Below are 11,763 nucleotides of genomic sequence, written 5' to 3'. Positions count from 1 at the left end.
TATTAGCATTTATATTCCTAGGGGTTATAATATTAATCCTAGTGTTTAATCCATTGGGATTATAATGCTAATCCTAGGGTTTAATATTAATCCTTTGGTTTTATATTATTAATATTAGCATTTATATTCCTAGGGTTTATAATATTAATCCTGGTGTTTAATATTAATCCCTTGGGTTTATAATCTTAAACCCTTGGGTTATTAATCTTTTAGGTTTATTAATCCCTTGGGTTTATAAACATTGTCTCAATACGACAATCGATCTGTTAAATGATTGTCAAAATGTTACATTACATTATAATTTATTCAACATCACATTGTTATATTATATAATTGGGGTTTAATATTAGGTTTATAATATTATGCCTTTTTAATATTTGGTTTATAATTTATAACATTAGGGTTTATAATATTAATCAATCTAAAATCATTGTTGCAATGTTTCTAATCCTCTAGGTTTATAATATTAATCCTTTTGATTATTAATCCCATGGGTTTTTAATATTAATCCTAGTATTTAATATTAATATATTAGGTTTTTAATATTAATACCTTGAGTTTAGAATATTTTTAGTCCCTTCGATTTATTAATCTCATGAGTTTAATATTAATCTTTTAGGTTTATAATCCCTTGGGTTTATATTATTAATCTTAGGGTTTATATTCCTAAGGTTCATAATATTAATCTTAGGGTTTAATATTAGTCCCTCGAGTTTTTAATAGCAATCTTCTTGGTTTATAATATTATTAGTCCCTTAGGTTTATTAATCTCATGGGTTTATAATATGAACAATTCTTTGGGTTTATTAATCCCTTGGATTTCTAATATTAATATTAGGGTTTTTAATCTTAAGGTTTATAATATTAATCTTATGGTTTAATATTATTCCCTTGGGTTTATAATCCCTTAGGTTTATAATACTAATAATCCTTTTGGTTTATAATATTAATCCCTCAGGTTTAATATAAGTTTTATAATATTAAGGCTTCTTATTATTGGGTTTATAATTTATAATATTAGGGTTTATAATATTAATTTTAATATTAATCCTAGGGTTTATAATATTAATCAATTTAATAATCATTATTACAATGTTTGTAATCCCTTGGGTTTATAATATTAGCCCTTTGGTTTATAATATTAATAATCCCTTGGGTTTATAATATTAATAGTCCCTTGGGTTTACTAATCCCTTTTGTTTATAATATTAATAATCCCTTGCGTTTACTAATCCCTTTTGTTTATAATATTAGTCCCTAATATGAATAAAAATATGTTAGGATTTATAATATTAAACTTAGTTTTGATATATTAATTCTAGAGTTTATAATCCCTTGGGCTTATAATATTAATCACTTAGGTTTATAATCCCCTGGGTTTATATTATTAATCTGAGTGTTTATATTCCTATGGTCTAATATTAATCCTATGGTTTATAATATTAATCCTATAGTTTAATATTATTCCCTTGGATTTATAATCCATTGTGTTCATTAATTGCTTGGGTTTATAATATTAATCGCTTGGGTTATTAATCCTTTAGTTTTATAATATTAATAATCCCTTCAGTTTGTAAACAGTCTTAATGCGACAATCAATATGAAAATCATTGACATAATGTTACATTACATTACAATTTATTCAACATCACATTGTCACATTACATAACTAGAGTTTAATAATATTAGTGCTTCTTAATATTCGGTTTATAATATTAATCAATCTGAAAATCATTGTCACATTGTTACTAATTCCTTGGGTTTATATTATTAATCTTAATGTTTATATTCCTAGGGTTTAATATTAACCCTGGGGTTTATAATATTAACCTTAGGGTTTAATATTAATCCCTTGGGTTTATAATATTAATGATATTAGGTCCCTATAATTTTTTTCCCCTTGGAAAAATCATAATTTTCATTAATATAAGGAAATTACATGTTGTAGATGCAAAGTGCATATGCATAAGATGCGGTTGTGTGCCAGTTCAAAATTTTTAGATCCCAAAATATGATCTCCAAAATAAGTTCTCCACGCATGGAAACAATCTTTTAAATAGTACAACATAATTGAGTCAAAATTTAAACATACTCTACGCAGAGAGTATTCCTAAAAACATGTACAGTTATGTATATACATAGTTCAAAATAGACAAAATAAGAGAGACTTATTTTTCATAAGCTCAGGCTCCTATTGAGCATGGTATACATGGTCTATATACAGCCGGTGGTAGTATTGGAAATGCTCTTCTCCCCACTGCTCTTGTATCAACTAGATGTTGTGTGGCCTGATCGCTGTCGTTTTGGAAAGTTGGTCAACGATGGTGTTTCGTTCCCTGTAGATGTGATGACAAACAAAACTGTAAAAATGTGATATGCATCTATGAATTTCTACCAATATATGTCCCAATGTGAATGTGTGGCAGGTTGTGGTTTTGTTTATCCAGTCACAAACAATTTTGGAATCACCCAAGATTTTCAGATTATGACAGTCTTTCTCTATAGAAAATTTGATTAGGTAGTATGCTGTGGAGAGTTCAGCAAAGTTATTGGTGCCATTCCCAAGTCCCATTTGAATATGATAATGATGGTTTCTAGAAATGTGTACTATAGCCCCCCAACCACATCCTGTAGCTTATGCGAAGCCATCAAAATATGCCCAGGGTTTTGAGTGATCTATGGATTCAGGAATGATATTCATGGGAGGTGTGGTGGCCAAGTCCTCAGGGAGAGAGTTGTAGTCGGCTATAATTCTGGCTGAGATGGAAGTCCAATGAGGGGCAATGTCACGGAAGATGTGGCGATTTTTGGCTATCCAGATTTCCCAACAGATGAAAAGGGGGAGGTTTCTAGTTTTGGGTGATGTAGTAGATGTCCACCAATTTTCCCAAGCTTCCTTAGTATTTTTTCCCCCCAGATAATAGGCAGGTGAAGGTGGGTAAGAGTGGAGATCCATAGGCTGATAGTGACTGAACAAGACAGAAAAAGATGATCCAGATCTTTGAAATTGTTCTTGCAAAAGTAGCACCAACATGGGCCATATTGCCCTCTCTTATCCAATTTTTCCCCAGTCAGCACCTTGTTTTATAGGATAGACCACAGGAGTAGTCTAGTACGAGGAGGTGATTTCAGTTTCCACATGTCTTTCCACCATGATTCAATGAGCTGTGGCTTGTGGTTATCTGCCAATAGTAGGTACCCCTCTTTTGGGGAGTACTGACCACTCTTGGCAATGGCCCATATTATCTCATCCTCCCCTTCTCTGAGCCTGATGTGGGATTTTTGTAGGGAAGAAGTGTAGGAGTGCCATGCTTGATGCCATTGTCGGGGGAGGAGCAAGCTACAAGCTTTCTTCCATGCTTGATGGAGGAAGGACGATTGCTCCGGGTCCGCTGCATGATTTATATGTGTGATTCCTTTCTCAGTGAGGATCTGTAGTAGGTCTAGGGGGAGCAAATGTGCATTGCCACATCCTATCCAAGGGTCTCGGCCAATTTGGACAGAATCCCCATTAGATATACTCCAAGTTAGTCCATCCCGTATAAGGGGTAGTGTATTCAAAACCGCTTTCCAAATATTAGATATCCCTGATTTGTTCCAGCTAGGCTGTCTCAGCCACTCCAATGGCCTGAGCGGGGTGATATATTTTGTAGCAGCAATTTTGGTCCAGAGACTGGTGGAGGTAAGTAGATGCCACCCTAACTTGGCTGCCAGTGCAGTGGAAAAGTCCTCCAATTTTTTTATGCCCCATCCACCCCATTTCTTGGGTATAGATAGGAGGTCCCATCTTGCCCAAGCAAATATTCTCCCAGGTTGATTACCTTTCCAAAGGAATCTACTGCAGAGGTTCTATATTCTATTAAGGATGCCTCTAGGTATCCATGCAAGGGACATCCAGTAGACCGGGGTGGCCTCAAGAACTGCTTTGATGAGCACCAACTGGCTGGCTCTAGAGAGATATTTGTGGTACCAGATATGGAGTCTTTTCTCCAGCTTGGTAATTAACCATGTCCAGTCAGCAATCTTGTATCCATGTAGTTTCAATCTGTATCCCAAATATCTAAGGCCCTCATCTATGTGATTCATATTGAAAGGAAACCTTTGTAATGCAAAGCTTATTTCATGGGGGGAGCATTTAGAGACAGTTATAGTGGATTGAGAATTGTTAATGGCCATGCCTGTAGCTGATTTGAAGAGGTTGATAGTGTTCTGGATGGTAGTGAGATCACCTATTCCCCCATTTAGAAACATAAGAACATCATCCACAAAGAGAAGGTGAGTTATAGTACAATTCTTCATTATTCTGATACTAGAGAGTCTGCCTTTATGATGCATGTCCTTGATCAGTCTGCTAAGGCCTTCCATGATAAGGAGAAAGAGTAGAGGCAACAGGGGGCATCCTTGTCTAAGGCCCCTTTCAGAGCCAAAGAAGGGTGAGGCTGCCCCATTGACGAGAACACTGAAGGATACATTGGTGATGCAACACATCATCCATTTGATAAATCCAACAGAAAAACCTATATGGGTAAGGAGCATTATGAGATATAACCAGCTTACCCTGCTAAAAGCTTTAGGGAGATCAGCTTTGAGTATCATGCCTTTGATCTTTTTGGATTGTATAGAGTGCATCATCTCCTGAGCTGATCTGATAGCTTCGTGAATCTGTCTATCTCTTAGGAAAGCAAATTGTTTAGGGGAGATCTGGGCAGATAGGATTGGGAGGATTCGATTGGTTATGATTTTGGAAATGATTTTATAAAAACAATTAAAAAGGGAGATAGGACGGAAGTTGTTAGGGCCTAAATCTACCTCAGGCTGAGAAAGGTAAGATTTAGGGTAACATCAAACCTTGCTTAACCTGGTAGCTAGCCCTACCAAGTCAGGAGAGGGCTTTCTCCTTGTCAATCTCAGAAAATATGGCCAATGAAAGCTTGAGATGACTAATGTAATGACTGACTTTAGGCTAGGTATGTGAGATGAGGAGTTTGAGTGAATTTAATTTTGTTTTGTTGGCTCAAATGTGAAAGGCATATTTCAGTCTGAGGAATGGACACAGTCTTATAGAGATCTCTATGGGGCAAGGTAGGCAAATGATTTAGCACTTCAAATTCAGTGAGATGGCGAGCTTTAAGACTAGTGAGGAGTTGGAGAGGGCATGAAAGTCTCAGGGAGCCTCTTCAAACAACTGAAAACATAAATAACTAAACAAACCCTAGGTAGAGCACTTCAACTTCAATGAATTCTACATTTATCCTTGTTTCATTTAGTTAAGATGAACATAGAGAGATAATGGCATATGTTAGCTCTACTATAAGACGAAGCTTGTGATGGATCGAAAACAGGTGTGGTAGTGTTGGTTATGCTTGCAAGGGACTCGCCTTAGTCTGCCTTCTTCTACTCATCCATTCTTCTTCTACTTTCTTAACCCCTACCATCTCTGTTTTCTTCCCAAAACCCAGCATAAACCCATTTTGTTTAGCTCCCGGGCGCCAAGTTTATACTGCCAAGTAGTCATGATCCCGTAACCGAGTGCTTTTCGCAGGCCCTTTTTCACGTCACATCCCACTAAAACACGTGCTTTAAACCCACACCATCTGATCTATTTCGTCGCAATTGGACGACGTTCGCAACTCTTGCTCCAGTAAACTTCACGCACGATAACCAGTGGGGAAAGTAGTTTGCTGCTAATCCCATCCACCACGCATCGCAGTTATATTGGATCGGTAGCCCATGTACGAATAACGCCATAGCTCTAAAGGTGGTGCGGGGAATACCATTTACCGTTGTCCCACCCGTCCTCGCCGATTAAACCCCGCACAGCTTCCGCTCCCGATCATCGTTGGATCTGCCCCCCGCGATCCAATGGCCCTCGTTCGTTCACTCCCGCTTCTTCCCGATAGCCCCTACAAATCAATCTTTGTCATCCATCTGCAAGATCCAATGGCTCACATTCATTTTCGCCTCCATTTCCTCCCGATGCCTCCCGCCGATAGATCTCTGCCACCCATTCACTCGATCAAATGGTTGTTGTTTACTCCCGGTCCCACTCATTTGTTTGCCATGTAGTCTTCGCGTCCATAACCATTCTGTACATTCGAATGATGAAGCGATCAGCTACCCAGTACCCTGTGCAATTATTCTACAACAACTGAAATTAACAAGGAAGAGTGGCCGAGAAGAAAAGGACAGCCTCCAGTAGTTAAAGCATTTATCAGTTATAGAGCTTATTCTGTACAACACTCCACCTATTTAGGAAGGACAACCGAACACCAGAGAATTTCAAATTCACTTATTGAAGCAGCAAATTGTATCAGAGACCCATATTAGATAGTTAATGTGGTTGGTGGTCAGTAATGACTCCTCCACACATAAGATAGCAGAGCATTTTGTAATCAACCTCTATTTATACCCTGAACACAGATGTAATGAGGGTTGATGGTTATAGTTTTGTTGTAAGGTTCAACTTCTGGAGACTGTAACTACTGTGATACCTGTAGCGTCTGGTCTTCATTTTCAGCTAATACAAGCTTCTTTTGTTGTTAATTGCTCACTTTCCACTTCTATTCTGTTCTAGGCTGTGCCTGTTTTGCATTTGTTCATGTGCTCTTGATATTTATAATTAGAGGGGTTGTCATCCCACCTCTGTTTTAGAATCTAGTATGTATCATTGAATGTGTATGCAAGTTTTTGTTATGTTAGTGCCAGAGAGATGTCATCCTATCTGTGCATTAGGAAATAGATTTGCAGACCTCTTTACTGGTTGCAGCCAGCCATCACAGGGTCTTGTGCATTTGCTGGTGCGGTCAGTATTCTCCATGTTCACCTAATCCTCAAACTGTGAGTAATTGGTAAGCCTTGTAGTCTAGGGGTGTTCATCCATGTCTGGGGTTAAGCATAGTAGAAGTGGTTATCTGCCTTGAATATGCACCATTCCTTCCACTCATCCACCTATTTCCAACATTTTTTTTGAGTTTGTAATGTTCTCGAGCATCTCTGAGATACAACCTAGGAGAGTTTCTTGGGGTGATAACATTAATTGGCGCCATTGTTGGATAGAGGAGATTGATGCTCAGCTTCCCTGGGAGAACGATACAGTTCCAGATTTTGATGATAGACAAAGTCTGGGCACATTTTTGGTTGTAATCATCTATCTAGCGACTCCAATGGAGGAAGACCAACCTTTGGCAACTCCACATTGCAGTTCTGGCTCAGTTTGTGAGGCATACTCGAAGAAATCCTCAGAAATCACTAGCTGAACCAATGCCTGACCTTGAGAATATTATCAAATCGAAGAAAACATCATAGAAAGGATGATCAGGATCAGGTAAGCCTAAGAAAACTTATGCATCTCTAAAAGATAAGGCTATAGTTGAGAATATACAATTTGAAGATATTGAGCCTAGTGTTGCTAGTGAGAAGCCTCCTTCAGAGATTCATACAACTCCTTGTTTAGTTAGTTCCCCTTTGAATCTCAGTCCAAATAAAGCTTCTCATACAGTCCATAGCATCCCTTTTTCTCTGTCATCCATTTCATTGTTTCATACTGCTCAATCTGCTAGTTTCCTTCCACATACCCTAGTCATGGCAGGCCAGCAAGCACCCACGAAGATAGAAAGAATTGTAGCATCTAGGTATGGACCTCTGTTTTTTCCCATTCCTTTGAACGTTATGCCTGCAGGAGAATATAGAAGTATATGCCCAAGTTCACTGGTACAGAGGGAGTAACAGTAGAAGAACACCTTGAGGCTTTTTATAGTTATGTTGGTAACTTAAACATAAGTGAAAATGATGTGTGGATGAGAGTTTTTGTCCAGAGCCTTGATGGAGGGGCCAGAAAGTGGTTCAGAGAACTAGCCCCTAGATCTATTGTTGATATTGAAGCCTTAGATGAAGCTTTTTTGAAGCACTAGGGAGATAAAAAGGACTTGCTATATTACCATACTGAGTTTGGTAACCTTAAGAGGGAAAATGGGGAATCATTGCCTGATTTTAATAAGAGATTCAACCGTATGTATAGCAAGATACCAGCTAAGGTAAATCCTACCCCCACCTCTGCCAAACTCACTTATGCCAATGCTTTTGACTCGGATTTCTGCATATTATTGAGAGAAAGAAGGTGTACCACTCTAGCTGACATGCAGGATGCAACCCTAGAAGTAGAGTCTAATATCATGGCTATAGAAAAGCTCAAAGGTCAAGCTAACAGAAGGAGGTAGAGAGGTCAGGCTTCTACTTCCTCTGCATCATCTTCAAAACCCAAATTAGACAAAATGACTAAGAGGATAGAATCATTGGCTGCTGGAATATCTAAGCTGAAGGTTGAGCAGAATTTAGGAAAGATAAGTCAGCAGAACACATTTTCTCCAAGAAATCCAAATCCATTCAGAAGAGAAAATGATTAGTTATAAATAATTTAGAGGGGAAAAGAAACAAATGAAGATCATAAGGTTAAAACTCCTTTCCAAAATGTAGTCATGGAGGAGGAACAATTCGAAGATGAGGGTGATATTCATCGCATGGAATATAAAGGCAGTGTTGCCTTTTTGACATTGGCTGCATATGAAGAATCATTGTTGCAGGAACAAGAGTGTCAGAAGTGGGACAGAGGAGATGTTCTGCAGGTCAAATGCAAAAAATGTCAAGGAGAATCCTACCCAAAGAGCTGTTGTCCAAACAGAGTCATAGAATATCAGGAAAAGAAGACCAGTAGCCAATCCAGTCATCCTCAAAGCTCTAGTTCAAGAGGTAAGAGGTTCTGATAAGTTACCTTTCTCTTTCAGCTTAGAGTCAGAAGTCCAGAAGTTAAAAATATATGTGCCCCTGGTAGAGTTGTTAAAGAGTGATGTGTTTAGAAAGCCTATCCTTGAAGCTCTTGAGCTGGAAACCACACAAACCTCCACTAACTCTTTCAATTTGCAAGATGATAAGCCTACCGTTGTGCTTAGCACCATGATTGAACCTGCTGATAATAATTCTCCATCATTTTAGGTCTCCTTTACCATTCATGACAAAATCCTTCACAACTGCCTGCTAGATATAGGGGCCAGCCACAATCTAATGCCTAAAGCTGTCATGGAAGAGTTAGGTCTTGATATCACTAGACCATATCATGATTTATTCTTTTTTTATTCAAGGAAAGTGAAATGCCTAGGATTAATCAAAGACTTAGCCATTACCCTAACGCAACTGCCCATGAAGAGTATGATGATGGATGTTGTGGTAGCAGATGTCCCTCCTAAGTTTGGCATGCTGCTGTCTAGAGGATGGATTAAGAGATTAGGTGGGACATTACATAATGATCTAGCTTATGCCACTGTCCCAGTTTTTGGAGGGGAAAGCTGGAGATTGTACAAAGAAGCACAATTGGCATACATCATTAGTGATGAGAAGAATCCTACTAATCATCCCATATATGCTATGGAGATTGATTTTGGAGCATGTATTCTCCAAATAGAAGAATCCCAGAAGGCCTCATTGCAGATCAAGAAACAAACAGTTCAGGCCGAGGAAGAGCAAGGAATTCGAGTTTGGGAGATGTTCTTTGATGGAGCATGTTCCAGGGATACTGCAAGAGCACGGGTGGTGCTCGTATCTCCAGAGCAAAAAAGAGCACAACTATCTTTCAAACTAGCGTTTCAAGTCACAAACAATATAGCAGAGTATGAGGCTCTGCTGTTGGGCCTTAACGTAGCAAAAGATAGAGGAATCAGGAACATAAAGGTGTTTGGAGATGCTGATTTGATCATTCAGCAAGTAAATAAAATATTTCAGGCAAAGCACCCAAGGCTGAAAGCATACAGAGATGAGGTATGGAGACTCAAAGATTCCTTTGATCATTTTTGTATTTCATATATCCATATAGCCAAAAATCAGCTTGTTGATTCCCTTGTTGTGTCTGCTAGTCTATTTATTCCTCCCATGCCTCCCAGACTAGTAGTGCAAATGAAATACAGACCATCCTTGCCTAATAATGTCCACCATTGGAAAGTTTTTAAAGATGATGATGAATTAAAAAGGTTCCTTCAAGTCATTGATGAGCTTTTCGAAATGCAAATTGACCAAGAAAATGATGCCTTGGAAGAAAACCCCAAATCCCAGCTTAGAAATACAATTGGTAAAGATAGCATTGTTGAGCTTCCCAGCAATCATATTCCTAAGGGTTTAATTCCTTTAGAAAGATTGTTTGACCAGAATGATGTGTCGTACAGGGCTGCCCAAAACGAAGATCAATCTGTAGTCTGTAAGCATGACATAGGGAGTCCAGGTCAACCTAGACATATAAATCTATCTACCCATCTGTCTGCTGCCCAAAGTTTTGAATAATGCAATTTAATGAAGCAATTTGTTGATGTGTTTTCCTGGGAGTATAATGACCTAAAAACCTATGATAAAAATATTATTCAACATAAAATCCCTCTATAGAAAGACACCATATCTTTTAAACAGAAGCTAAGACCAATAAATCCTTTTCTCCTCCCTCTGATTGAAAAAGAAATTAAAAATTTGTTGGCTACCAAAATCATAGTCCCTCTCAGATATTCAAAATGGGTAGCGAATTTGGTTGTGGTGAGGAAGAAAAGTGGTGAAATCAAACTCTGTGTTGATTTCAGAAACTTAAACAAATGCTTTAAGAAAGACAACTACCTTTTACACATTAATTTGTCACCATTTGTCACTGTCCCTGTTACCCCTCTCCCGCACTTTGGAGGACTCATCCCAGGACCTGTGAGAAGTGACATAACTTGAAAACACTTGCATTATGTTCCCCTAAGTATGGACTTCATATGCCCTGAAGACATCTCCTGCAAAATATCCTTAAAAAGTTCCCTTTTTCTATTAGCGCGGATCCACAGTGTATTACCCGCGCCAATGGGGGAAATCATCCAAAGAGGGCGCGCCAATTGGTGCTCTGTCTCAGATCTATACTCGCATCAACCGAGTTTGGGAAAGCTTTTTAACAAACGCACGCGCGAAAGTTTTTTCCTTTCGACTCATGAAGCTTTTTAAGGATAATGCCAATCTCATGGATGTCGAGATTCATCGTATCTCCCTTTCCTCTATCCATAATAGCTTTTTGAGGATAAACCCAATCCCATAGATGGTGTGATTGATCTTATCTCCTCCTCCTCCATCTATAAAATCTTGTTCTGTTGCATTTGACAAGCTAGTTCGAGCATAGGGAGAATTATACTTTCAGAAGTCTAAGAGATTGTTGTAAGAGTCTTCTTTGCATTCATAATCAAAGAGAGAGAGGCTTGTTCCCAATCCCGACAAGCTTTGCAAGACATATGTAGCTGATCACCCAGCCAAAGGAGGATTTGACGTCAGAACTATGGTTGTATTCTTCTTTGTTGTTTATCAATAATAGATGACTATCATTATGGTTCCACTCTTTTTATTCATTGTAATAATGTTTGAGTTATAGCTTTTCTTACCGATATATAATTGCATCTATTGGATTTTATGCTTGTATTTGTGTTGTTCTTTGCATGTGCAGGTGTCCATTCACGGGGATCGTGGGGATTGTGACTAGCCGGAGAAAAGGAACGAGAGAGGCGACTCTTCTACGAATATTAGCGTTGGAATCCAAGTAGGCTCTCATCATCCACCTTTAATTTGCAATTAGGAACTTGTGTGATAGCATTGTTTGATTGTTTCTAGACCTGATCTGGGCTAGTAGGGATCGCCTCTGTCCACAGAGGGGATTTACCTCCACAACACTACCCTCTACCCAAGATGGAGCATTTGCTACAGAAGGTCTCA

The sequence above is a fragment of the Pinus tabuliformis genome, chromosome 8, assembly GCF_031772625.1.
Source record: "Pinus tabuliformis cultivar Carrire ecotype Pingquan chromosome 8, CPIR1, whole genome shotgun sequence".
Classification (NCBI taxonomy): Eukaryota; Viridiplantae; Streptophyta; class Pinopsida; order Pinales; family Pinaceae; genus Pinus; species Pinus tabuliformis.
This window is presented reverse-complemented; position numbering follows the sequence as displayed.